Source organism: Macrosteles quadrilineatus, unplaced genomic scaffold (assembly GCF_028750875.1).
Source record: "Macrosteles quadrilineatus isolate MER2022 unplaced genomic scaffold, UCM_ALF_1.0 Scaffold_1__1_contigs__length_201487025, whole genome shotgun sequence".
Taxonomy (NCBI): Eukaryota; Metazoa; Arthropoda; class Insecta; order Hemiptera; family Cicadellidae; genus Macrosteles; species Macrosteles quadrilineatus.
In genome coordinates, this window is record NW_026542594.1 from 87,896,386 (window position 1) to 87,903,663 (window position 7,278).

Genomic DNA, 7,278 nt, shown 5'->3' on the forward strand with positions numbered 1-7,278 from the left:
CAAAGTAATTAGAGTGAGACAATGTTAATATTGTCTCACTGGTGAGTGAATTGGCCACTTTGCTTTCTCAAATCAGTGAGAGAACATGTACATTGTTAAGTAACTGTAGGAAAACAAATAATCACACCTGATTTTAATAAGGTAATAAATTGAAAGGATAACAAACAGATAAGTACAGCTGAGGTATTTTTAACATTAGGTATATGAAAAGTTCCCTTTATAAAGGAATTACGACCTTAAAGGGCAATTTATGAAATAATGGATAATTTTGCGCAAGGTTTCTCGTCATGACGAACATTTTAAGTATATGGTTTATGGGGGTGTGACTTGTAGTTTTCTCAAAAGTTCATGGGTACTTTTGGCTTTATATATAGACTAGCTGTACCCGTGGGCTTTGCCCCGTTTTACTTCATAAGTGAGCTCGTTCGCATGGCTCAATCACGTCCTGGTTGAAGTTTGTTCGCTACGCTCACTCACCTTTTGGTTGCAAATTAGCTGTTGTCATAAATTTAAAAAGATAATAGTGCTGCACCCTGTTGGTAATCCTTGTAACTTTAATGCTATTGCACATCATCATAGAACAGAACCCACTTGTTTAATTGAAACCGCTGTTAAGATTCATTAATTCCATTTAAGTATGAGTACTCAGAAGGTTAACATGGGAAACTCCAGAGCCACTGGGGCGGAGCCCGAGAGTCCGATCAGAATAAAAACAACTTAGTTTTTCTATTTAATGCCTAAAGAATCAGTGTACCAAATTTCAGCCTCCTAGGTAAATGGGAAGTCGGAGAATTAGTGATGAGTGAGTGAGTGAGTCAGTCAGTCAGTCAGTCAGTCAGTGAGTGCTTTGCCTTTTATACAGGGTGTCCCGGAACTCTCTACCAATATTTTAGAGCATTGCTCCTGGGTAAGAAACATACCTAAATATCATATTTAAATTGTCCGGAAGTCCTTAGTTACTCACACAGCCGCCATTTTGTTTTTTACAGTTATTAATTTTTTTCTAAGGAATGGTTAAACATACGAAATGGAAACTTTGCACAAACATTAATGACAACTAGACAAAGCTACAAAAAAATTATGAAGATTTTTCAAATTCATAAAACAAAATGGCGACCATTTAAAATGTCGTTTCTTAAATAGCTCAAAAACCGTTGATTTTATAAAAATTTTAAATGGCCGCCATTTTGTTTTATGAATTTGAAAAATCGTCATAATTTTTTTGTAGCTTTGTCTAGTTGTCATTAATGTTTGTGCAGAATTTCCATTTCGTATGTTTAACCATTCTTTAGAAAAAAATTAATAACTGAAAAAAACAAAATGGCGGCTGTGAGAGTAACTAAGGACTTCCGGACAATTTAAATATGATATTTAGGTATGTTTCTTACCCAGGAGCAATGCTCTAAAATATTGGTAGAGAGTTCCGGGACACCCTGTATATATAGATTTGTAACCTTAAATATGTTTTTTTCTTTATTTCTTTTTGTTCACTCAATGGTTGGGGACATTATTTCAACTCATTAAATAAAAAATAAATCTGGATATTCATAAATTATTATTTGTATAGTTTTCAGAAAAGTGTTGGAGGTGCAGACTTACCTTCTTGTGATAAATCAAAAGCCAATAAATAATTATGGGCATTACACCATTTTTGGAGGTCAAACCCAGAAAAAAATGTAAATTTTGGTAATTACTTAAAAACATTTGTAATATTTGAAAAATCTAAGCTCAAAAACTATTTGACACACAAATATGAAACTGTGCTTAAATTGTTGGAAATGTTGTGTATTTTAATTATTACTTTTGAGTAGTTTTAAGAATACCCCCGCTGCAGCAAACCTGCCGACTAAGCAAATTTCCATTTGCCTGGATTGATTTTCAATTAATCTATTAAAATAACATTTATGTTTCGAGTACCTAGGTTAGCCGCTACAGGGAAACTAATAAAGTGTGTTTTTTATAGGGATGGACGAGATTGAATTTTTAGTTCGAGACGAGACAAGACGAGAATTTTTATTTCTCATAAAATTTCGAGACGGGATTTCCCTTCTCATACACAACGGGAAATGCACGTTCAAAATTTTTACCTGATTTTGTAACATTGTTAGATGACTGTTTAAAAACAAAAATAATGATAATAGGCAAGAATATTTACAATCTTTTATTAAAAAACATCAGCATAACATTTTTTTATTAATCACGCCTAACTTATTAAAAATGCCTACGATTAGGAAACATAGTGATATCAGTTAGGATAGAGTTCAACTTATCCTAAAATAAAATAAATCATAAAATAAAAGCAATATTAATTTTTATAAAATAGTTACTTGTTTTGACTTTGTATAGTAATAAAACATTCCTCACACTGCTTACACTTAACAAAACTTCTCAAATGTTATTAAAGTAATATTATTAAAATAATTAGAGTAATATTTACATTTATAGAATTAATTAAATAAGAACGCCTTCGTAAAGGAAACGCAACTACAACACGCTCCTGTATTGCGGGTATTGCATTGACTTTCTGCAGGCGTTTTTTTTTTTTTTTTTTATTCTTGTCTTGATAAAAATCTCGGCAAAAAATAAATCTCGTCTCGTGTAACGAGATTTAAAATTTCCCGAAATTTCGAGACTTGACCATCCCTAGTTTTTTATTAAAATATCAATAGCTTATGAAATAAATAAATCCGCCAAGTTTGATCAAAATATATCCTTAAACAAGCCAACTACAACATTTTACAATGTACTCCATAAGAATAACATGGGAATTTTAAATTTAAAATTTTTGCAATTTTCTCCGTACCAGTAACCATTCACCGTACAAAAACACTTTGATATACTAAATTATTTGTTTTTTAAGCTCTAGCTCTTTAAAAATGTCTGGAGAAAAATGGATAAATTTTGTGTTTTAAGGGTAAACAATTAGAAAAACCCATTTTTATCCTATAAAACGTTAAACCCCGTTCCCATGGTCCGATCATGCTGGTTCGCGAACTCATTCAAGTTTATCCCGCCTTACACCTTCAAACCAAATTTTATCAAAATCGGACAAAAATTATTCAAGTTATCGTTCGGACGGACACATATATATATATATATATATATAGATTTTTTTTTCAATCAATCAATCTATTTATTGAACAATAATGAATACATGCATATTATACAATAGGTGCAAAAACCATACAAGGCTTGTCTGCACCAACATTATGAAAAACATTTTTAGTTAATTAATACTAGATATATATATACATATAAAAATTTGAACGAATGGTGTGTTTGGCCTCTGGGGACATCAAAATGAAAAAGTAAATCGGTCCTGGGCCTAGGTCCTACCATGAGACCTACGGTAATAGCTACTTCCCTATAGGGAAATTCGCTAAAAATGCACTGTAAACAATTTATAAGCCAAAGATAAAAAAATTCATACATTTAGTAATTTTTTACTTATTTTGTAAGGAGCACAGGATATTTGAAGCTGCAAACTTGGTTTTGAACTACCCTAACTAGTCCTAATACCCCCACCGCAGCAAACCTGCCGTCTAAGCGAATTTCCATTTGGCTGAATTGATTTTCAATTGATCTATTTAAATAACATTAGGTTTAACGAGTACCTAGGTTTGCTGCTACAAGGAATCTAATAAAATGTGTGTTTTAAGTAAAATAATTATTGCTTAGTATTAAATGAATATATTTGCCAAATTTGATCAAAAGATATCCATAAACAAGCAAACTACAACATTTTACAATATTCTCCATAAGAATAACATGGGAATTTTAAATTTACCATTTTTTTAGTTTTCTCCGTAACCAATAACCGTACAAAACACTTTGATATACTGAATTGTTTGTTTTTTAAGCTCTTTAAAAAGGTTAAGAGAAAAATTGGGAAATTTTGTGTTTTGAGGGTCAAAAGTGAGAAAAACCTATTTTTACCCCATAAAACCCTGTTAACATGGTCCGATCATGCTGGATCGCGAACTCATTCAAGTTTATCCCGCCTTACACCTTCAAACCAAATTTCATCAAAATTGGACAAAAATTACTCAAGTTATCGTGTTCACGGACACACATATATATAAAATCTATATATATATATATATATATACATTTATAAAAATTTGAACGAATGGTGTTTTTGGCCTCTGGGGACATAAAAATGAAAAAGTAAATCGGTCCCGTTCCTAAGTCTTACCATGAGACCTACGGTAATAGCTACTTCCCTATAGGGAAATTCGCTAAAAACATATTAAAAATACAGAAATGCATCATGCAATGCGATTTTAATGTCAAATTTGACTGGCCTACCAGGTAAAAGTTCACTGAATCAGAAATTACAAAAATAAATAAACACATGAGAATCACATGTGAAATCTAAAATACTTCAAATTAAAAACAAACAAATGAACAGCAGATTTCAATATACTCCATAAGGTTAACATGGAAACTTTAGGGTCATTGGGGAAAATCCCTTACCCTTATTGAACTCATTTTACAGTTAACACAACTTCAGAGTGAGCACTTACAAATAACACCAAAAACGAGTTAAAAACTCTAGGAAGAGTTTATGTTCACAAAATATCTTCTTCCAAATTAATAATGTAATAGAAAAATTAAGTTTATCAGCTTAACTGAATTTTAAAAATTAAACGCTACTGGGAAAAGTCCTAAAGAGAATGATCATTTTAGTTATTGTTATTAGTCTTTTTAGTCATCCGTCACTCCACTCGATCATAAGCTTTACTTACAAAACCTAAAAAATAAAACAGTTAAGGCGAGCGCCACACCATCCTGTTTAGCGGTCAAACTGTACCCGCGGTTTTTTTTTTTTAAGAGGCATTTGCCCGTTCACATAGACTTCAGATCTGTGCGTGGAACGTATCCACAAAAGCAAGGGGTGAGCCGGTACAGTGCGAAGGTGAACTGTACTGATAAATTTTAGTGGCAGTAACCAGCATCCGAAACCACGACATCGCTGCCTTGGGCCCGAAGTCCGCGACGCTACCAACTGAGCCACCGACTTGGTTTGGCGGGATGATTCAAACTCACGGGTTTTGTCACACTGTTTTGAACTCAATGGGGGCAGTCACATTGTTGGGTTTGTGGTGCGTCGACGGGATCCGCAGCATGCATGCTACGTCGTAGGGGGAGACAGGATGAACAGCGAAACACATACAGTTATTTAAATGCATTAATGTCATTTGAGAGCAGCCACACTATCCCGTTTCGCCGGTCCGTCAAACAGTTCTTTTAAAGCGTACAAGGGCCTGCTGAGTAGGCTCTAGCGAAGTGCGGATTTGAATCGCTTTGGGTCTAGAGCTCGGATATTGGTCGGCAGTGTGTTGAATAGTTTTATCGCTATTGAGGGGTATGACTGAAGTGTGTGGCGAAGCCGACAACGAGGTCGGTCAAGGTCACCAGCCCCGCGAGTCCCATAATTGTGCTGCATGCTTCTAGTTGAGAAGTTAGTTAAGTTGCTTCTCAGAAGGACTAAGGTGTTCAGTATATACTGGCTGTAGACCGACAAGATACCAAGTTCTTGAAAAATCGGCCTGCAATGGTCGGTTGGGCCGGAAGATGTTATCAGTCTTAGAGCCCTCTTCTGTAGCAGCAGCACGCCTTGAGTTGCGTGGCTATGTCTCCATACCACCAAGCCATAGCTAATGTGACTGTGGAATAGTGAGTGGTACATGATGAGCAGGTAGGGGCGTGCGATCTCATTCTTTAGTCTTCTGATCAGATAGAGTACTCTGCTAAGCCTAACACATACCTTCTCAACATGATGATTCCAGTTTAGTTTGGAGTCGACCCAGAACCCTAACAGTTTCACCGCCTCATCTTCAATACCCTGTTTGAGGGTGCACGTGATGGACTGTGTCTTGTCATTGTTGATTTTGAGACGGTTTAACACAAACCATTCTTTGGCTTCATTTAATAGAAAAGCTGCCTCTGTTCGAAGGTCAGTCAGGTTGCTGTGCCTGGTCAGTAACGTTGTATCGTCTGCAAAAAGCAGCGTGCGCCTGTTAAGGGACAGATCGTTAATCATTATAATGAACAGGACAGGACCCAGAATCGAGCCTTGGGGCACACCATGGTGCATTTCCTGGACGTTGGAAGAAGCTCCATGCAGCGAAACAATTTGCCTCCTGTTTTCCAGGTAGTTAGCCAGTGATTTGTGGACCACTCCAGAGATGCCATATTTGATGAGCTTGGCAAGGAGGATATCATGGGAGACCACGTCGAACGCCTTGCTTAAGTCACAGAGACTTAGATGGATAGAGTCGTTATGTACCATATTGTACAATGTTGCAATAAATTGCAAGTCGAGAGTAGCAAAACATGTAATGGCAAGGCAAGAATGGCTTCAGCCAATCAGATTTCATCTTTAGTAGAATGTTCTGGAAGCTGGTCTTCCTCGTATATAAGCCCGGTGACCACGTGTCTCGGTCTTAGTTCGTTCTTGTTTCTTCAGCAATTAAGTAAAATCTCTCAGTTGTGCCTTTTTTATGTAGTGTGTTTGGTTAAACCCCGATTGGGTGAGTAAATTTAATTTTATTAAGTAGGACTAAATTAATCTTGCCATGCCAACCAAAACAATCATTTAAAGTAATTAAAACCTTTTGTTAAAAATTGTAAAATGTTAAAGAACTTGCTCAAAAATAAAAGTTTAATTCTGATTAATTATGTATAGTAAATAAATTTGTCTTTAAAAGAATTTCTAAAAAGAAACTATTAAATTAAATATCTAGAGAATATTAAATCAATATTGTTTGTTTTCAGGGTTTTATTATTATACTTCTATTTTGATACCAATTTATGTATTTGGAAATGAGGATTTAATAAACCGAAGTATTATTCTATTTGAATGAAGAAGTTTTTATTTGATGAATCCTGAAGAAGAGTATTTTATTTTATTTTATCAATGTAAATTTAAGTTGTACTGCAAGTAGAAACAAGCGGTACAATAAATGCGCCACTCTGCTTAATAAATACAAACTATTTTGAGAAGAAATGTAGAAGATAAATTTGTTTTAATATGTAAAGAAGGATAATTATTTACAGTAGCAAGATTATTTAATTAAGAAGAACAATGGGGTCTCATGTGGATTTATTATTAAAAACTGAACTAACTTATGAATTGACTGTTAGGGGTGTAAAAGTAGATACTTCAACAAATGTAGACACATTGAGAAAACAATTGAGATCAGTTCTAAAATTAAATATAGATCCTAACCCTATAAACTTAAATAAACTGATTGTAGTTGCAGAGGAAATAAA